Source organism: Passer domesticus, chromosome 1 (genome assembly GCF_036417665.1).
Source record: "Passer domesticus isolate bPasDom1 chromosome 1, bPasDom1.hap1, whole genome shotgun sequence".
NCBI classification, from domain to species: Eukaryota; Metazoa; Chordata; class Aves; order Passeriformes; family Passeridae; genus Passer; species Passer domesticus.
This window is the reverse complement of record NC_087474.1, coordinates 144211504-144234225: the sequence shown is the minus strand read 5'-3', so window position 1 is coordinate 144234225 and position 22722 is coordinate 144211504. Positions and strand designations below refer to the sequence as shown.

The following is a 22722-nucleotide window of genomic DNA, read 5'->3' as shown; positions in this document are numbered from 1 at the left end:
ACCAGTTCTTCCAAAGACATTGACTTAGCTACTCTGATTAGCTTGCAGTATTGTCTTTCATATAGTAAATTTATCCTTTTTTAAATAATGCAAATACAAGAATAAAATATTTTCCAAATATTTGCCTGGCTGTGTTTCGAGGTAGATTAGATGTAAATTGAATATATGTTAGAAAACCAATATCAGTGGGTCTACTAAGTGGTTACACAAGACTCATAACACTGACCCCAGCAGACAGAATTCTCATTATCAGTCTGTTGCTAATATGCATGCAAGGACAACAACATTCCATTCTGCATTCATTTGTTATTTATCTTGTTAATTTAGATTGCAAACCTGTAAGGTTAAGGCTGTCTATCTCTTTATACATTATGGTAGAGTGGTATTTTTCTTGGGACAAGATGACTTGTAGAGGTATCTAGATAGGAGCCTTTAGCAATCCTCAGTGGCAAGAACAAATGGTGGATTCTGCACCTAGAATGGAATGGCATCAAGCACAAGTATAAATTCAGAGAAGAGTGGCTGCAGAGCTGCTCTGCAGAAAGGAATCTGGGAGTGCTGGATCTGGGGCAGGCTGTCAGTGGGAGCCAGCTCTGTGCCCTGGCAGCCCAAAGGGCAAACTGCATCCTGGGGGGCATCAAACACAGCATCACCAGCTGGGCTAAAGAGGAGATGATCCTTCTGTATTTAAAGTTGGTGCAGCCTCACCTTGATCAGTGTTGTGCAGTTCTGGGCCCCACAATTTAAGATGGATGTGAAAGTCCTCAAATGCATCCAGAGGAGGACAACAAAAGCAGTGAGTGGACTGGAAGAAATGTTTTGTAAGGAGCAGCTCAGGACTTTGAGCTCATCTAGTTTACAGCAAAGGAAACTAAGAAACATGAAGAGGGAAGTTCTAAGCAATTCTCCCTGGTATCCAGTGCAGTGGATATGTGCTCTAGGATAAGTGGGAATGGGTCAAAGATGAGTGGGAGGTTCAGACCGGACATTAGGAAGCATTTCTTTTCCAAGAGGGTGGTAACCACTCAAACAGATTTCCTATAATGGTGGTTAAATCCCCAGACCTTTCAGTGTTTAAGAAACATTTGGACAGTGCCCTTAATAATATTCTTTTTTTATAGATTTTCATCAGTCATGGTCAGGCAGGTGATGATCACTGCAGGTCCCTGCCAACTCTCTTCTTTTCTTTTCTCCTTTTCTTTTCTTTTCTTTTCTTTTCTTTTCTTTTCTTTTCTTTTCTTTTCTTTTCTTTTCTTTTCTTTTCTTTTCTTTTCTTTTCTTTTCTTTTCTTTTCTTTTCTTTTCTTTTCTTTTCTTTTCTTTTCTTTTCTTTTCTTTTCTTTTCTTTTTCCTTTTCCTTTTTTCTTTCTAAAACATAAGCAACTATTCTATGCTTCATCTAATGCTAAGGTTCAGTTTGAAGACTGGTAGAGGGAATCAGCCTCTGGATATTTGTTGTGTCTCTTCATTGGTATGTAGGGTTGGGGAACATCTATAGCTTGCCTTAGACTAGATGGCGAGCATTAGGGGAGGAGAATGTCATCATCAGTAAGCAGGTTGGCTAAAGAGTCTGAATTCCTATGTAATAATAATGGCTATTATAATTTCTAATTTAGGATCATGCTATCATATATGGCAATTCAGTTTCCATAAGGGTGTTTATTTCCAAATGTCTTATTATTATCTTGAGCATTTCTTCAGATTTTGTCTATATTTCTACTTCTCTAATTTATCCAAATCTTTCTGCTCTGTCTCTCTTGGCTCTCTCTTACTCTGTCTCTCTTATGATCTGAAGCAAGCTGAATGATCCCTCATAAAAAGAACTGCCTTGCACAGTAATTACCATTACTTTATAACCTTTGCCAGCTTCACATTTCAGTCTCAACAGGTAATTAGATCCAAGCTCAGCAAACTTTAACATTTATATATGAGTTACTTTTAATGACAGGAGAAATCCAGCAACTATTACTTGTACTTCCTTTCTCTGTTTTAACATGAAAATACAGAAAATGTTTGAGAACTTTGAAAGAGGAAATTCAGCTGTGCCTGTGTTCAGCTGCTCCACAGAAATCAAACCTGTGGAGTTATGCCAGCTCAAACATCTGTCTCTGATTACAATTTTTAAAAAAAGGTTTTAGATATAATTTTTAATATAAACCATTCATAGTTTCTTCATGTTGCTTTCTTGTGTTTATACAATACGCTACTTAGAATCACTATGGAAGTTCTAGTTATTGACCTGTAAATAATGTATAATTAGATTAATTATCTATGTGTCTCTGCAGTGAACGTGTAATTTCATAGAAAATTGTGAAAAAAATTAAGGGTTTTGGAAGAGTTAGTTTATGGGTATGTGTGCTTTTTAGGGGGATTGTTATTGTTTGGGGGATTTTGCCTGGGGTTTTCTTGCCTGCAGTTTTCTCTTCATTTCATAGCAATTTGTGATTTGAATGTGTGTTCTCAGACCACAACAGAGCGGCTTTGACAGTGTCATTTTATCTGTTCTGATCTTTCTGATCTTTCTCTCCTTTGTGTTCCTCCCTAACAATTTCAGATGATCTACCCAGAAAGGTATGTGAGAAACATGAGAAATACTGGCAATTTATGTTAGACAGAAAATCATTCCACTTATCTCATTAAGCTTTGATCCTGCAAATCAAATTCATGGGGCTGCACAGGACATCTGCCCAGTCATAACCCATTACAGGATCAGGATGAAAATACAGACTGAGAAAGACTGGCTGAGACCTGTCACTCAGTAAAAGAACTCAAGTGTTTTTCACAGAAAGCAGATGAAATATATTCTGCTTGATAAAATCAGAGAGCTGTCCATTCATTTAGTCATTTAATAGGATGGAAAATGAGGCTCATGTAATTTTTTATTACAGGCATAGAAGAAAGACGCTATAATTACCTACCCTGGAAAATGAATTGCATTGTGAGGAGAAATAATTTCATTATTTTGAGACCTTCTGTGACTATCTCTGTATTAAAATATAAACCATTATGTATTATAAATGTCAAATTCCACAAGACGACAGTTTACTAAATGCAGAACTTAGATTTGTTGAAGTTAATTAAATCTAAGAAATCTAAAAATGCTCATGGAAGAGAGCCTGAGGTCTGCCATCTTTCTCTGAAAATTTACAAAAATATATTTTACTGCCTTGCTGGATGCATTTTCAACTTATATTTATTTTTTATTGCATATAATAAAGAATGCACATCTTTCAAATAACTAGAGAAAATAGAAAGTCATTCCTTTTTACTTGTCTTGCATTGCACAATGTGTAGAAATTAAGTCGCATTCCAAAATACCTTGGTTTTAGTGCTACATAAAACAAAATAATGTAGATTGGAAGCTTCTAGATAGCTGAAAGCAAGTGAATTACTAAGAGATGATAGAAGAGATTTCAACATGTCAGGCACAGCCTGTCTCATCAGGGAATAAATATCCAAACCCTTAGGCCTCCCCTGATCTGTCTTCAAATCAGATGTCAAAGTGTTTTTGTGGTGCTATTCTGCCTGATAAAGGGTTTATTGCCATTAACAGGTCAAGATTCTATCATTCCTATTTATAGTGACCACACTTACAGACCAGTTCCATTGAATTTATTTTCACATCTAACAAAAACAAGATGGAAAACTCCACCAGAAATTAATAGACTGTTCTCAGTGGCAGTGCCTGAGCAATAAAATCTGGTTCACTGTTAACAGGCCTAGAAATGTACAGATTAAGGAGGAAATTGTTCAAAAGATCCTTAAGGAGCACATGGTACTAAGAAAGGACAAACTTTTTTTTTTTGTGAGAGTCTTGTTCAACAGGAAATACAGGACTACAATAATGGGTTGTATTTTAGCAAATCTTGGGAGAAGAGTGGAAATTATATTTTCAGGGGAAAAAATTAAACAAAAAAGTAAAAAATAAAACATATTTGCTGAAAATAGGTGTTACAGAGAGGAAGAGAGGCATTGTAGCTTCTTATTAGATGAAAATGAAGAATAAAGATTTGTATAAGAAATACACTATGGATGGCACTTCAGATAGTATCAATGTCAATGGCAATTACAAAATGAATATAATAGTTATTTACTTATTAAATTAGAAGTTCAACAAATAATACAGTCAGTTTTTAGGATGCAAACAACTTAATTAAGCAAGAAGATATATAAAGAGTTTGGCAAGTGTTCCCCATGCCATAGTGCTTAGGACTGAAGCATGAGGAACACTTGAATTGTATCTTCACAGCCAAGTGACTTTTTTTCCCTCAAGTTTGCCTCTTCAGGCTTTAGGTATGAAAGGTCTTCAAGGCACCAAAGTCTATTATTTATGGAGTTTTGAACCAGAAAAGGGTTTTGAGTGTGAGGCTGTAATGGTCAATGGTAGATAGAGCATTTGTGTAATGTCTCATTTTTGGATGCTATTAAGGAGACATAAAGTGGAGTAAAAAAATTAATGGAAAATCCACTTTATCCAGGTAGCTAAACATTAACAGTGTGGAAAAAAATTATCAAAGTAGAAATGGAGCAGTGTGCTCTTCATCTAAAACACATCTAACTGCGTCCTGGTTTGAATTAGCAAAATGACAACAAGCTGCTCAAGGCAAGTGATTATTCTCCTCCTCTCAGCTCTGTGGCATCACATCTGGAGGGTTGTGTCCATCTTGGGGCACCCCACTACAAGAGAGACTTTGACATTGCAGGCAAGTTTAGTGAGGAAGATTAGGTGACAGAAGCATATGGCATACAGTGAGAGGTTGAAAGATTTGGACCTGTTTAGCCTAGAGGAGAGGCAGAAAAGGCCATTCTTGCAACTGCCTCCTGGGAGAATGAAGTAAAGATAGAGGCAGACTCTTTTAGAGATGCACAACAAGGTGAGAGGCAACAGATTCATCTTTCAGTATGGGAAACTCCATCAGAAAACTACTCTCACTATCAGGGTAGTGCTAAATAAGAATAGGCCAGTGTCTTAGGTTGGAAAGTCAGGTGTCTGCTAAGGAAGGCAGAAGCCTCCCCTGAAATGGAAAATGTAAACCCCCTCCCTCTGAATAGCTGTAAATTTTAAATCAAGGGGCTCTCAGGCAAAAATATGGGAGCAGGAATAACAGTTCTTTATTAGGGAAGAAAAGTTTTAAAAAATATAAAATGAACAATGCAGTAAGCCAAAACAATACCAACAGAGTCAGAGCACAACCTGACATCCTGTTGGTCAGGGTCTTGGTAGCAGTCCAATTAGAATTGTGGCTGCAGTCCTCCTGAGTGTCAGGTGTGGTTCTGCTGGAGCAGGGATATAGGCATCCTATATGTAGTCTTCCTCTGAAGATCCAGTGGAAGAGGCAAGTGTTCCTCTGGGAAATCCAGTAGAGAACCTGTATTGGTGTTCCAGAATCTCACAATTGTATCCAGGTAGGAATGCTTGGGTCCTCCCTCTGGATGGAGCATCTCCCAATGGGACGCCATAGTTCTTATCAATCATGCAGTGACTTTAATTAGCCTGTTGTCAGCAGATGTCTCCCCGGAGGGAGGGGTGGTTTGGAAGAGATAAGGAAAACTGCCCACTTAACAAAAGACAGCTGCCACACAGATGGCAAATAGAATAAAATTTGCTTGACAATCCAGGACAGCCAGCCTTGGAGATAAAACTCAACTGGATAAGGCCATGGACAAGATGATAAAACAGTTTGGGACTGCCCTGAGTCGGGATTAAGACAGAAAAACTTCTGGAGGCCAGTTCTGATCTAAATTATATCTATGTGATGTTTCTGTGCAAGTGAAATCTGGGCTTGAAACTTTCAACCTGAAGTATTAATGAAACTAGATAGAATAAATACTAATGCCAATCTTTTGCAAACACTAGGAACTTAGAACTGAGAGAATAAAAATTGTAGCAACTTTCACTTAAAAATCACATAATAGGATGAGAACCTGAGAAATTCAAGAAAATATGTGGGAAGGTATTAGGAAACATGTAAATGCCATGAATTTGAAAATAGGTTGAAGAAAAATTAGTCATATAAAACAGACAACCTGGACTTATTCAAAACTTTATGAATAAGTCTGGGTTTTTTCTTCCTTGCACCAAAATAATTGCACAGTAGATAAAGGGAAAATATGTAGATTTAATAAATTTAGAACTTTGATGACTGCTGTGCAATAATCTCATCAGAAAACTAAGATATTTGAATCAGATGTAGTAGGAGTACATCTGAAAACTACAGTCAAATAAAGCTTTTTAATTATTCATCATCAAACGGTGAATTAACTGAACATGGCATCCCATAGAGGTCTGCCTTTGTCCCATTAGTATTTTCATTAATGATTTACATGATGAAAGAGCAAGAGAATTGTTAATTCTGCAGGGGCAGAGTGCAAGGAATCCAGAGAATATGATCGAAATTATCTTAATAAGCTGAAGAGCTGGATTGAACTCAGATAGACAAAACTCAGTAAAGGTAAATGTAAGAAAAACTGAACTGATATGTCAGTCACAGTTGAAGGGTGCACAAAAAAAGACAAAAACGAGGGAAATAAATGAATAGGCAGCAGTATAGGATGTTCAGGGGATTCCATTGGATCACAAACTAAATGTAGTAGTGTGATGCCTTTTCTTTCTAAAAGTATAGCTTTCATTCTGGAAAGACTTTTTCTGGTTTATTTATGATTGTTGAGGCCTTGGCTGAAGTAACAAACTTTACAGAACAAGTGTTACAAATGATAATAGTGAGCTGGAAGGAATCCACAGGAAAAAAGAAAGTGCTAAAATGTGGGGAATTATGACCTGCCTGCCTGCAAAGAAAGATTAAAATTGCTGGTTTCCTTTAGTCTTAGAAAAGAGACAGCTGAGCGTAGATATGACAAGCAATAGACCATGTAAAATGCCAGTGGGAAGGGGATGATAATAATTTTTTCTCTACTGACAAAGCTGAAAAAACAATGAGTTGTTAATCTAATCTGCAGAAAATGTGGGCTGGATATTAAGCAAAAATGTCAAAATGCTGCACTGCTGAAATTCAGAGACAGATGTTGTAAGAATTTTATGAATTTTCTTCCCTTTTGAATTTAAAAATGAACTAAATCTCTTGGAATTTAACTATAAAAACTTGATCCTACCTCCATTTGGAGGCTAAAGTAGACTGGCAGTGGTATCCCTAATGCCTGAGACCCCGATGGGGCTTGTGACACAGTCCACATCTGCAGGGCAGCACATATTGGACAGTGATAGGTGGTGCTTGTACAGAGCCCACCAAGTCATCATAGGAGTTTCATTTGGTTGTTGACAAAGGAAAATGTTCTTCACTCCACCAAGGTTTATTTATTGTCCTACTTGTCTCAATTTCTAAATTCTGTGTGTAACAAGTATAAAAAAGGCCTTCCCCCCACCCCCTTAATATTCAAATGAATTTAAACCTCTGTTTTGTGAGGCGAAACTCAGGGAAGCACAAAAATAATTTAGGAATGAATTACAAATATTACATGGTTAGAAAATGAATCAAGAATATTTTTAATAGGAAAAAAGTAGACCAGTAGGCAAACTGACTCAAAATTAGCCCAGCAATTACTCTGATCAGTAGACAAGCCATTGAAGAATGGATTAATTACCCTAGCAGAAAATTAATTAAGTTAGGCAATGAGTCAGATAGGAATAATTTCTGAATTAATTGAGTATTCAGTCCTGTGACTTGTGTAAGAAAGAGCAAGGGTGAGAAGCTGAGAACACAATATATAGTTACTGATATAGCAAGTTAAGATATCAGATTATGAAAGGAAACAGAATTTATTTCTAGGAACACTAGTCGTTGAAACCACAGAGATGAAAATCTAGGAAGAATTGATTTTTATTACACTGTCAAATTAAAAAAAAACAATGAAACACCAATCCTCCAATATTTGGGGAAGCTAAAATACTTTGCTATTATTAAATTTCTGTTATTACACCCCATAAAAATATTTAGTCAGAATTTTAAAAGCTAAGACATTTTGAGTTTAAAAAGTGTTATTTTCCTCACTAAAAAAGATGCAAAAGGAAAGTCAAGAGGAACTAATGACTGTGCAGTGCTTATAGCACTCTCTTGTGGTATCAAATCTTCTCCATTGTTCAGAGTTTGCTGGTTTTTTTTGTTGTGGAGAGGGGGAGGCAGACTTTTTTAGTTTATTTTGCTTTCTTGACGTCTTTGTTTGCTTGCTTTTCCCCCAAATATGAGATTTATAGACTGCAAATCCCAGAATAACACTCTACCTTCAAAATCCAGAATATTTATGCAGAATGTCTGTCAGTCAGACCTTCTGAATCTATTCTAGTTTCTGTAAATTATACAAATGTTTCTTGTGGTCAGAGGAATAATGGAAAAACACTTTTATAGCCTAATGCTTAGAGTACTCTTTATTAATGTAGAATGCCTGGTCTTAATTCATCATTGAAAATATTCTGCTTTTTGAGTGTAGAGGAGATATTCTACTGATTTTGCAGTTCTTCCTCTTTCGGGATATTTTTTACAATGGATAACCCTCCAGACAGTCTGTGGAAATCTTCAGAAAACCATCCAGATGCAGAGCAGGTACCTAGATCTGCCTGCAGCTTCTAGTTTCTTCTCTTGCAGGCACAGGCTTGTGTTCTCTGAACTGAGTCTAAAGGCACCACACAGAGCTGAGGTGCCTCTCACCTGCCCAGACCCTGCCCCGCTGGAGCTCGGGGTGCTCCAGACCAGCCCGGGAAATGGCCGAGCCTCCAGAGGCAGGAGCCAGGGAAGCTGACTAACTGCAAGAAAAGGAAGGCAGCCTAGAAACAACACAATTATTGGGCTGCCACAAAAGTCTACATCCAGCCTGGGACCAGGTGATGAAATCAGACAGCTGTGTTCAGTTTGTGATGAAATTTGGAGATCTGTGTTCAGTTCAGACAGCTGGTTTTCAACTTTTAGACACACTTGCATTCGGTGGACCGGGACTTAAACAGCAAGGCGAAGAAGCATGTTGCAGACTGTCTATTGTGGCAATTTGGAAGTCCTCTAGGACATATTGCAGTCTTATGCTATCTATTTAAATTAATAAGTGACAAGTGCCCAGAACCAATAGAAGAACATCACTGGTTTAAGACAGGACCCGTTAAAATGTTTGCATTAGACAGGAAAAATTCTTTTAATGATTATTTTTTCATTTAATGTATCTTTTTTCCAGTAAGCGTCTGTCAGTCACTTGTTAGTTGGATTGGAACAGGTCTGGGACTTGAGTCAAATTTCACTCCAAACTTAGTAACATAATGCTTCTCCACCAGTTAGACTGGTTTTCTCCAAATTCAAAATGCACTCAGTAGTAACTTTGTTTGTGGGTTGAATTTTACTACATTAAAATTAATCTGAGTTGCCCACATTTGAAAATATTCTCATTGCATGGGATAAATAATATTCTTACAGTGTTTAAGTCTTTTGAGTATGCATTTTAAAGATGTAACTTGAAGATTTTTCAATCTGCAGTTTAAAATTTAGTATTTTAATAAAGCTCACAAAAAGAGTTTGTTCAAATATTAAGCTTTGGTTCTAAATTTTTATTCAGTTCAGCTGTTATGTCATCTGTAAGAATTCCTGGCATGTGTAAGGAGCCTAACTGATTCGATACCGTATGGAAAATGTTCTACTCTTCTGTAGGGATACTTCTTCAGAAGTGTGATAAAGGCACCAGTGGTATGCTCTCCCTATAAAAGAAAAGTATGAAGAAAAGGCATTCAGTTGTTACCATGGTGGCTACAGAGCAGGATCTCTGTAGACCCAGGCTGTATCAGTCCTTCTTTTCTGTTCAGTTATGACTTTGAACTGTTTCAAAACTTCAACAGACTAGTCAGGGATTGAACTGACATTTCTCATGAAAGGAAGAAACAACAAGACATTTTCTGTTCGCTGTTGAAAATTATATACTAAACCCTAGTTAGCAAACACATTCTATGCTAATCTGAATTGCTGCCTCTGTCCTAAAAAATGAAAATTTTTGCTTTTGCAGTTCTGGAGAGACAGTTGTTTTTGCAGCTTCTACTTGCTGTGTTTCAGTGTTGTCTGAAAGTTGGCAAAACACATCCCATATTCTACAATAGTTTCCTGTGAGTGATTTGACAGCTACATTCTTATTCCAACCTTAGAGGCCCTGTTGTTATTGTGGGCATTTCTTTAATTTCTACCCTCATTTTTCTCAGCATGTTTTATGTAATTGTTTCAATTTTTCTTTGATTATGAAATTTGATTATGCAGACACAACACAGAGATAACAACTGTAGACATTCATTCATATTTTTCTGTGATTACTTGCTATACAAATACATTGGTACCCACATCATCTTGCATGAATTATTCATGGCAGCCTCTGATGTACTTTATTTAGGAACACACATGTAAACAAAAGCAGAGGAAAACAGTGGAAGTAGATAAAAAGATACTCTTCCATCTCCTTCAGCTTCTGATTTTTTCCCCAGGTGTTTTTCAATGTCTGTTTGCCAATTCCAAACTGCTGCACTGCCATTTTTGTCCTTTGATGCATGAACCATAGTCCATGCAGGGGTCACAAAAAGCACATGCCTTAATGCTTCAGACTTCCTTAGACTCAAAATTGCCTTATAATTTGTGTAAGAATTTGCTTTAATTTGAGGACTGTTTTTCTCTCCTGGTAGGTCAGCATAGTTAATCCGGAAAATTTACTTTATAATATGTGTACATATATATATAGATAGATAATTTTTTTTTTAAAAAATTAATTTGGCTTACTCTGTCAGGATTACAATGAGCAGATCTTTTTAAAATATATGTAATGAAACACCATGCTATTGACAAAATTCAGTAACTCAAATGTGATCCATATTAATACTCTTGAAATGTTAAATTCAGTTTAAACACAAATCTTGCATCTTTTTAGTGTAGTAGACCATCACTACTAATTTCATTTCTGAAATAAAGCGTATTAAGTGGTTTTAAAAGATCGTGGAACTGATTAAAATGTACACATTTAGATCTCCAATAGTATACATGAGTTGTTCATTGCTTTGTTTTTCTTCATCTAGAATTACACAACAAGAAAAATTATGCATTTTAGAGAATTGTAAATTTCAGTGTTATTACCTTTTAATCCATATTCAATTACTCCAGTTTTTCAAGTGTGTACAATATTGAACAAAAACTCCTGAATCCTTTAGCTGTCTGAAAAACTTTGGAAACTGTTCCAGTAGTAAAAATTGCTCTGCAACCTTTTATGTGTGTGTCCATGCATTTAAAATCCTCTAGTTTAAATACTTGCACAGGTGTGTAGTACCATCAAACACAGCACAGGCATATTTACTTGCAGAATTCCTACAGGGTCCAAAAGCTACTGAAAATAATTGAAATACTCCTATTCCTCTCAGCAACCATTAGGTTGCACTCACAGTAATTATTACAATATTTATCTTCTGTCAAATTAAGCTACAAAGCAACAACAACCAGAGGTGTTGCTCATAATATGTACAGTCAATTGCAATTTAATATATGCCATGTTTATAATTTAGAAATAGAATTATACTTGTTAAATTGCTATTACAGGCATGCCATAAGGATATTTTTTGTATGGTTAAATACTAAAGTTTATTCATGTTTAATATGCACTGAAATAATTGCTATCTTCTGTCGTTAGCATATTTATTATGTTTCAGCCTCAGCAAATTCTCTCAAATTTAATTAGAATGAGAAAAAAATCTACCAATCCTTATGTGGCTGTCAAGATATAGTCCTTCACCAATCGTGCTTCTCACAAAAAAAAACACGCAATAAAAAAAAATTTTGTTTGTGTTTTTTGGTACTTATCACTTTGCCTCACGAGTGACAACCCAGATGGGAGTTTGGAAAGATGTGACTTCAGGGTGGTACCACAACATGGCTCTGCATTACATGGGCAGGCACATGGAAGCCAGTAAGCTTTGCTTTCTCAGACTGACAAAAAAATTGCTGCCAGATTAGAAAACTTCTGCTCAGACAGCTGAACACTTCTAGTTTGTCAGATAAAGCAGGAGCACTGTGCACACACAAAGCAATACAAGACCAACCTCTGCTGAACAGAAAATATCCGTGTCAAACCCGTGTTGAGTGTCAGGAAGGTAGTTGTGTCTGTCAGCTTGCATGAAGCCTGAATTTGGAGTATCACAAACCCTTCCATTAAAAGAACTTTTTTATATCCTCTCAACAGTATGCTGCCTTTCCAATAATATTGTTCTGTTCTTAATAATAGGGTTTGTAAGTAAAATTAGCAACCTAATTGAAGCAACCTCTGAAGCTAATATTTTCCAGTATCTTTTAGCAAATAATAGTTGATATGTTTCTTATTTATTTTGGCAGATAAATAAAACCACCATAAATGTATGGAGAAATAGGGTTAGTGTGCCTAATAATGGGAATTCATCACAAATAATAGGAATTAATCTACCCTTATGATTAATATTTAATGTGAGCAATTTTGACTACTGATTAGCTCTATTAATAATTAATGCAATGTTATTGTGGATGATTAAGGCTATTTCTTTAATGGGATTCTCAAATCCCTTCTAAGACCTCAGTATTAGTTCTTTATGATATCTATCCATGTATTAGTTCCAGCAGCCTGTTACAGAAAGCTTTGTAATTACAATTCAACCAAACTTGGAATATCAACAAACAGAAATTGTATTCCAACTGCTGTATAAGAAACAGTTGCATAAGAATGCTTTAGGCAGCTGAATTTTTTTTCTTTTTAGCTGGCAGAATTATTTTAAGAAATTTCCTATTTCCTACTTTAGTATATTTCTATTTTGAAGTAGTACAATCTCAGCTAAAATTAGTAAGCCTCCATGAAAAACAAAATAAAATTCAACAAGCAATATATTTAAATATGTGAAAATGACAGTGGTTTCCTCAAACATTCTAGCAGCTACTATAATTGTAATTTCAGATTATCTCCATCAATATGTGGGGATGTAGTTTTGTGTCATCAGAGAAGACAGAAAATAAATTCTGCCTGGTTCATGACAGAGTTGATAATTACCATAATTCATTAAATACTCTGTTTTAGGTCTTCATTGATCAAAATTTATTAGGCTGTTGTGGCGGGCTGAAGATTGCTGGCAGATAAGACCCTACCAAGCTGCTTGTTCACTCTCTTCAGCAGAATCAGAGAGAATGTAAGGGAGAAACAAGAGAACTCATGGGGTGAAATAAAGAGAGTTTAGCAGGTGAAGGGAAGCTTTTTCCACACAAAAAACAAAACTACAGAATCCATTGACTACTTCCCATCATCAGCCACATGCTTGACCAATTCCAAAAAAAATGAAGGGCTCTAGCATCCATAATTGTTGCTTGGGAAATTAAAGACCTTAATCCTTCAGTCCCTGCTTCATTCTTCTTACCCTGGATTTTTATTGCTGAATACAGCATCATATGGTATGGGATATTTTTTGATCACTGGGGGTCTGCTGTCCTGGCTGCATCCCTTCCCATCTTCTTACTCACCCCCAGCACACTCACTGGTGCAGGGAAGAAAGAGAGAAACACGTGACACTCTGCAAGCAGTACAACAGACACAACACTCATGTGCTATTAATGCCATTTTTCTCACAAATATACCTGTCACACCATCATACAGGCTGCTATGAAGAAAACTAAATCCATCCCAGCCAGACACAGCATACTTAAACTGAAACACTAGCCTCACGTGTGTATGCTCAAAAGTCCAAAATCATTTCTGCGAAATTCCACATCTGTAACAGAGTCATTCTTTTTGTTCTGAGTTTATAGAAAAAGTATTTAACCATGAGTGGGGCTCCAATCTGCTGTTGCAGTGCAAATATATGACATTACATTTTATTTAAATCTCAGTACATTTGAAATAAAGAAATAAAAATTTCTTGGTACTAATCAGGAATGAAATTATGCTCTAAATGGCATAAGGTAAGGCTCTTTTTACAAAATTGCTTCCCTTCTAAACCGTTAGAGGTTTTTACATACTCTGGGTTGTTGCCAGTGACCATAGAGAACTAGCCCAAATTCAGTGTTTGATATCAGGAAAAGAGCCAGAGAAATAAATGAACAGTCATTTTAACACAGATGAGGTAGAAGACTTGCAGGAAAAGGTAAGAAATAAATGAAGCAGAAAATATACAGTCTTGTTTTACTTATTCCTACTCCTGGCTATTGTTTCATGGTTTCTTACACCAGATTCTCAGTATCCAAGGTAAGAGAAAACTTGACATAATTGAAGGTAGGTAGCTGATCATTCAAAGGAGTTAAATCTCTGTAAAACAAATTTAACCTGAAGGTCTTGAAACTCACATTGTTTATCAGAGAAAAATGTAGAAATTACAGTGGATTTATCCATGAGTTTAATGACAGAAGCAGCTTTCTAATGGTTTCCAGCCTTTCAACATTTTAAGCGTGTTCAGACTTATGTTACCATCCCCATTTTAGAATATAAGATTTTTTCAAACTCATTCTTCAATGTACTAATTAAATCCAGAATATATATACCTAAGACATATACATTTTCAGGTTAATTATATACACTTAGAAGACATTTTACAATTTTATCCAAAAAGAAGTGTCAAAATGGACAGTGTCAAAATGTCTATCAGTGGAACCTCAAAGATATTATATGAAGTTTCATTATGAAGTCCAATGGTTCTCAAGAAACATTAAAAATAAATCTACAACTTAATAACATTGCCTGTTACATATTTCTTTGCCACAACTTAAAATAATTCACATTTCTTTTTAAAGAGCTGGGTTAAAATCTAAGCTGAAATATTAAAGAAGGCATTAAATACATCTTGGGTTTATGCTCATTTAGGTACTTATTGCTGATTTTGATATTTTTCAATAGTCTAATTCTAATGAATACAGTTCTAGAGATAAAAGAACCTAATAAACTCTATAAGTAAATTTATATTGAGAATAATCAGGAGAAATAAAAACCAAAATAGGCATAATGTATTATCTTCAGACTGCATATGTTATTTCCAAAGTACATCCCAAATATTTTTCTCCCTTGAAAGGGTGGGGGAACGAAACCTAACAGGAAAGGAGATCAACAAACCGAGCACAATACGGGCAAAGTATTTACAGGAAATACATATATTTATTTGTTACAAAAGATTCATACAGATTGTGAAAGGAAGTTACAAAACTTACTAGTGCCACAAGACAGCTGTAATTTCTCTACTTAAAACGTAGAAGGATTTTCACATGTCCATTAAAACTACTTTGAAAGCATGAAGATAGTTTAGCAGTTTTACTTCATCTGAGCAATTGGCAGTCTTAAAGGCACATAATCACATAATTTAGAAGAATAATTGGGGGGCGGGGGGCAGGGAAGAGAAGGATGAATGGAAAAAAGAATTGAAATTTGCATGCATACATCTATAATAATATCTGTTTTGGCACCCACAGATCTCATGCACAGCATGAGTTCAAATTCATACAGACATTAGCACTTAGGGAGTCCAGAGGAAAAGATGAGGAATTGTAATAGGAACCTGCTTCCTGAGGGAAGCAGAGGCCCCCGTATGCAGACCAGACCCAACTCAGGGAAGTCTGCAGTCTCCCAAGGGCTCAGACAAGGAACATTACTTTAAAACTCCCCAGCCTAGCGAGGCCCTCTGATTACTAGCCATTATTGGTTGTTCAAACTGACATGGATGAAATAACAAAAACTGAGGGCAAACAAAAGAGACTTCAGAGCCTTGGGACAATTGGTACAGGGATCAGGAACACAGGTGATTTCCTTGATTGTTCTGGTAACAAGGAATAATATTTCTAGGAATAGGGAGATCTATCAGGTTGATGCATGGCTCTGAGGTTGGTATAGTGGAAAAATCTGGGGGTTGTTGACAATGGTCTGGGGATAATGTACTCAAACAGTTTCTCTACTGACACCTGAGCTTTAAACTAGCTTGGAAACGAGAAAGAGCCAAAGCCAGGCTGGCCAGTGATGACAGATGGGACGGTGTGCTAAAAACACACACTAATGGAATTCCTCAATATGCTTAGGAGGTGTTAGCTACAATGTACCCCACCCAGAATCTTTCTATACTGAGGCACATAAGGAACAAAGACAGCCCCTGGCTTTGGCAAAGTCCCAGAGATTCAAGATCATTGACAAAAGTGAAAACTGGTGGGATGAATCCTGGAGTGCCCTGATGGATGTTACAGGCTCTTCAGGAGGGACAGGTAGGGCAGAAGAGGCTGGGGGTTGCCATTATGTGCAATAGAAGGGTTCAAATATATGAGGTTTACAATTGGCAATGTCACAGTTGAAAGCCTCTGAGTAAGAATCAAGGGACAAAAAATACAGATGTCATTACAGGAGTCTTCTGTAATTTAAATCATCTTTGAAACAGAAAAATAATTTTCTAGTGTGGGTAGTATTACTACAAAAAATGTTATTTGACAAAATAGCAAAATTGAAACTAGAATACTGACTGGAAAATAATCTGAATTGATGGTATCAAAGATGGGTCTGGCAAGAAGCCATGTAGGAAAATCCTCTACATGCCCTAAGACCTGTGATCAAATACAATCTGCAGGAGATACAAGAGTGCAGACAGCTGAGATGTGGCCTGTTCAAGGATATTGTACCCTGATGGGGCACGAAGTTTAATCGGTTAGCATGTACACTGGAAGGATATGAAAGAGCAGTGCGAGGGACCCTTATTTCGTTAATTAATTAACCACTAGGCCAGCATTCTTTGGAGCCTTACTGCAGGTCTGGTGGCCATGTGAACATATGGATAGCAGATGTCCCACATATTGGTGTCAGTACTGTCCTTAAAAATATCTAGAGGAAATCACATCAGTTGGTTAAAAGACTTGCAGGGCCAAAACAGTGAAGGTCCTTCCAGTCAGGCATATCTTCAACATAACACCCACAGTGGAACAGATCTGCAGGTAGATATAGAAAGGATACATCTGAGAAGAAAAGAGGTCTCTCTATAAACATTTGTTTAATGTCAGAGGCCAAGTCAGATAAATACAAATCAGCTCACATCCAAGTTCTACTTTTTTAGTAAAAACTTGAACCTTGGAAAAGAGAACAATTATAATACAATTTTAGTAAAAGCATATCGAGAAGAAAATCAGAAATAAACCACTTCATCTTTGAAGCTGGCAAAAAGGCTATTAACTTAAAGGGGGAAGATTGACAGATAGTATTAAAATTAAAAACTATTTTTCATTTTTCTTTTATAGACTGTCTTCAGAAGATGAATGTTCCAGATATATTAATGATTATGAAGGCTAAGTCCATGAGTTTTTCTACAGAGTAAAAGTCCTTTTAAAGTCACATGATACAAATTGCTAAACTATATTTATTAAATATGGCACCAATTCAACTACTGTAGTATTATAAGCATTCCATCAAGTTATCTTCAGCCTGTTTATGTAAACTGAAAATAAACACAATTATATATAGTAGAAAAAGATTATATCTTTTTGACAGCTACATTTAGATTTCATCCTCCATTTAACTCCAAGTCCATGTAAAACTCCTGCCAATGACCTTCATAAAATGAAATTTTTTGTTCCTCTGTTTATTAGCCTGTGGTTCTAAATAAAAACATTTTTAATATATGCAGATAGAGCTCATAATGATTTAGAACATTGGTTTTTGCATTAGTAAATGCCTTGCTACATCTAATTGTACTTAAATTCTTTCTTGGGAAATAATAGTAATACAACTTTCGAGTACTTGTACAGCAGGTAGCTAAAACATTTAAAGGTCATGAGCCATGCTGACTGTTTTTAAAACACCTCCTTCCTTTAAAAACAAAGGTGACATATAGATAATATTTAACATAGAAATCAAAGGAGTGTAATTCCCTACAGAATTAGGAATCATCAGTGAAAGTTCTTTTTGTTGTCCCACCAAAATGCTGCCTTATCATCATCAAGGACCATATTTCAGAGCAAGAAAAGCTTATATCCATGAGTGATGCAGTCTCAAGTTGTGTGAGCATGTAAAAAAGCAAGAGTGTCTTTTAGCTGACATTGCCATATGCTGAATCAAGAATCTGCTGTCCTTGTAAATCTTCTGAAACCCTGAAAATGAGAGAAGTTCAGATGAGTAACTTGCAGTCAGTAACAAGATGTTTCTACTCTACAGCAATGCAGTAGAGATGCATTGGCTGCAGACATACTGTAGCCACATCAAGACCTGAAAAATCAACGTGAGAAAAAAGGTATTTTGCCAAGCCCACTTACCCAGCATTTTGCTTCATGTAGTCTGCTTTTGATCACTGAATTAAGTCATTCATGAGTAGACAGAGTACACACACTACACACCCATTAATTTCTACAGTAAGACCTATCAGATAGGTAGTAGTGTAGTGTACTGAAACATTTATAACTCTTTACTGTATTTTTGGAGTGACTTCAAAGCACAAACAATAATGCATGTTATTGATCAGGTCCCAGAAAAGTTCTTCCCCTGGGAGATAGAGGGAAAAAAAAAAACCCCAACATATTCCAAATAATATTGGACTCTTTTGGTGAATCTCTTCTTAGAAGGGAGAGAGGAGAGAATTGCTTGTTTTCAGTAATCATTACATATTAAGACGACTCATCTTGAGAGCTGCTTAACGTAGGATAACATTTTAATGTTTTCTACGCAACTTATAGTTTACAACTGCATAATGTGATTCTCTGCCAAGGGACACTTGTAAGATGTCCCTTTGGGGCAATATCATTATATCATAAATGAATTCTGACCTCCCTGCAGGAAAAAAACATGTATGTAATGAATCTGATTTTTCAGCTAGATACATTCAAACATTTTGAAGTTTGCTTCAAAGCTACCTTTTTAATGATGCTGTACACAGATTGTCTGGTTTTGCATTATGCTGTAGGGTAATAATTAAATTACAACTTAATTACCTGAAATTTCTAATACCGTAAAAATATATGATATTTTAGGATTAATACAGGTTTTTGCCTAGATCTTTATTCCTTTGTTCTAGCTAAGCTTTCTAAACCTTGTCTGTCATTTTAATTTCAACACTATCACATACTTTGTCAAAATATACCTGTTTCAGTGCTTCCATTTAAGTTATCTAAGCTTATTTCTGAAAGCTATTGTTAATGTTACTGCATAAGTTTTGAACTCATCATTAAAATACAGCTTCTATATTGGCTTCTGCTGTTCCACAAAATATAAAGCTATTGAAGTAGCAATCAGTATCTTCTATCTGTTGTTCTCTCCATCCCAAAACCACCAAAACTGTTTCATAGTCCAAAAAGATACATTTTATAATGTCTCTAAACTGGATATTGTCTGAATCTAAACTTCTAAATTAAAATTCCTTTAAAGATGGAGAATTTTGGGACTGTAGCATCATTTAAATGTGCTATTCTATCAATATTAGTTCTCCGTTTTTTTAACAGTTAACATAGGAAAGAATTTCCTAGATAACTACAAAGTAAGTGTTGGTTTTCCTGTTCCAATTTTACCCAAATTTTACCATTTTAGTAGGCAGGAAATGTAAACAAAGTTAATAAAAATCATATGTCTTTTCAATTAATACCATATATTGAACACAATTTATTTTAGTTATTAATAAAAATACCTAGTCATATTTTATTAGACATTTAATTCCACTAGGATTAGATGAGGCCTCATTAAAAAAAAAATGAAGAAACTTGAACATAAATGAAACCAGAATTTAGTGGGTCCAGAAAATATAAGCCATGAAATTTGAAACAATTAAAATGTAGAGTTGGTACTTTATACAAAATCTACTGTGTATTTAAACAAATCTCAGAGCACAAAATAAATCCAAATTATTTACAGGAACGATTAAGAAGCATTGCTTTTTTCCATATTACATTATATAAACCTGGTTTGCAAATAGAAGATGGAAAGCAATTTTATTTTCAAAACTGAAATATTATACACATTAACCTTTGAAGAAAGCTAAACCATTGTGAATGTAATAATGGGGATAAAAAACAAATAAACCCCTATATTTCAAATGGATAACAACCTACTTGTTCTGCATTTAGTATATTGTTTTGTTTTCTATTTCAGTATTTAATATGATTATACACATTTTTAATTAATATATTTTATCTTGTCTTTAATCTCCCAAGCTCTGAAACTACTTCAGTGTGAAATCAGAATTTATCAATATTGATCTCCTTAAACTAAGAATTTTCTTCCTGCTTACCCAGAAAATAAAAGACTAATAATTCACTTGCCAAGTCTTCCCCCAAGGTATGGCTGATTAATACTGTCCAGAATCTTTAAGCAGCATCAAAAATGGTCAGCAATAGAAGCCATTGCTTTCTCTACTTTGTGTCATTATCTCACAGGCCCCATGGAAACGTCCATAATTAAAGATATAGAAAATATTAAAGATTGTTTTCCTTCACTTACTGATTCTTTGGATATTGTTCTTAAATAATATGTCATGCCTACTAAGCAAACATCAATCAACAGAGTTTTATCTGAAAACATACATTTTGAGTGTGGGATACCAAGGAGCACCCCTTAAAGTATCACAGAAGATGAAATGCCCAGAAGGCTTCCATGTGCATGCACCACTGTGCCCAGTGGACCTTTGGCAGTCCTTTGGCATTTAAATATCACTTAGAGCCAAGCAGATCAGTTTTATTCAATTGCAGATCCTCAGCTGACCCTCCTGAGCTGCACAGACTAAAGCGTGCCATCCTCCACTGTTGGGACTAATCAGCTTTGCAGCTCCCTTTTTACAGATGACACTTAGAGGTGAATACTCTGCAAGGCATTCAGTTTGCCCTGAAAACAATCAAGTTCATATTTTCTCAAGATGGGGATAGTTTTTAAGGCAATGCATTCACCTTTCCTTTCCAAGGGATGCTTAGCTGTAAATTTAAGCCCACTTGTTATCTACTCAAACCTCTAGGGCCATATTGCTTCATAATTAAAAGCACAAAGAATATACTTTTAAGGAAGACAAGCCTCCGGCCATGACTCTACAAGGGGCAAAGGTGGGACTGGCACTGGGAAGAAAACCCACAGCTTTCTGTATAGATGTAAATCTGAATTAAATCTATTCCACATTAAAATCAAAACTGACAAACTTCCTCTTAACTCTGGTAAGATGAAAACCTACTGCTTTGATTGGTTTTGTTCATGACTAGCAGAAAACTAATTAATATACATGTCACATGTTAAGCTGTCTCACAGCTCTGTGATCCCCACTGGTAGCCTCAGGTACACCTCCCAAAGCCTCCAGCCACCTCTCCTATCACAAAGCCATTCTCTTTAGTAGCTACACTTACTTCTCTAATGTCTGTGGGTGGGCTGCCAGGCAGGGATCTGATGTACCAGCAGGTACAAAGAAAACATGAGAACTCCATCACAGGACTGATAAGAGCACCCTCAATAGTCAACTCCACAGAAAAAAAATTAAAATAAGGTACATAATTTTTTCTAGCTTTTGAGGGCAAAAAAATCTACAAACACATTTTGTACTTACCCCTGTATTGCCAGTGCTTGCTCATCACACAAGGCTCCAAACAATGGTAGATACACAATTGACACGAGCATCCTATTACTCTAAAAACTCTCCTACCTTCCCCCTGATTGTCAGGGGGCTTAAATGACTGACACGAAAGATGAACACAAGCACCAGCCCTTTTCCCACCTACAATAAAACATTCCTACTTCTCTCCACAAACTACCCACAGACCTCATCTTCTACACAACTAGCCAACCCACTCTTTTATAACACACATCCTTATTGGACATAGCTGTGACCTATTAAGGGCAAGGCTGTTTCCACCCTTTGGTAATTAGTACAGCTGCAACTCATCAGGGCAAAATTGCCTGCAGCAGCAGCTCTATTCTCTTGCAATCCATTCTCCCACACCCCTGTACTAACAACCAGAAATTGCTTTCTTCAGAGAAAGTGTCAAATGGGTGTTTAAAGTGATGAAATAAGAAAGAGTGTGATGAGATTCAGTGTAGTGACTTCACATCCAAACTTGACTTAGATACCTGGAGGCCCTAATCCAGAAGCTTCAAAGTACACTCTGTATAAGTCAAGATCTAACATTTGAAGAAGATCCTGGATCAAATATTCAAATCCGAGAAAGAATAAAGGAACCAAATAACTGACAGTATATGCTCTGAAGAAAAACAAAGTAATGCCAGTGAACATCTGGACAGGAACACTTGTATTTTATTTTGAGCAATAATTAAATAGATACATGAGACAAAAAAAAGTATACCTAATTGTTAAGAACGAGAAAGGAAAAGTTTGAAAAAACGTGGCCAGGCAAAATGCAAGAAGGAAATTAAGCAGGCTAAAAAATAGATTAACATATTGAAAAGAATACACAAACTAAATAAAAAAATTATGTAAATACGTCAAAACCAAAAATCTTATTAAATATAATGCCTGATTACAGACATTTCAAAGGTTATCTCAGGTATGATAAGTCTTTAGCACAGAGGATCCAAAGTTCCCTCACGTAGGTTTTAACTGATTAGTTGGACAGATTCCTCCATGCAATGAACTTTTTGTAGCAGATACGTAAAAGGGACTAGGCAACTCAAAGAAAATATACAGGAATTATCAAACAAAGCAAAATGTCTTAAATCTCTTTAATGAGATGTCATTTATTTAAGACCTAAGTGACTGAAATATGAAATTGCAAATCTGCAGGCCAGAGTGTTTTACTTGCCATTGCAAAGTATTGCTGTACTGGATTACTAA

General features: G+C 35.9%; 1 long non-coding RNA gene across 1 annotated transcript; it reads right to left on the bottom strand.

Moving 5' to 3' along the window:
- Positions 1-15087: 15087 nt before the first annotated feature.
- On the bottom strand, positions 15088-21710 carry LOC135283826 (uncharacterized). Its single transcript, XR_010349442.1, has 3 exons — positions 21481-21710; positions 17850-18064; positions 15088-16909 (listed from the first exon to the last, which is right to left on the bottom strand). It is a non-coding gene; the product is annotated as an uncharacterized LOC135283826 (long non-coding RNA).
- Positions 21711-22722: the final 1012 nt, after the last annotated feature.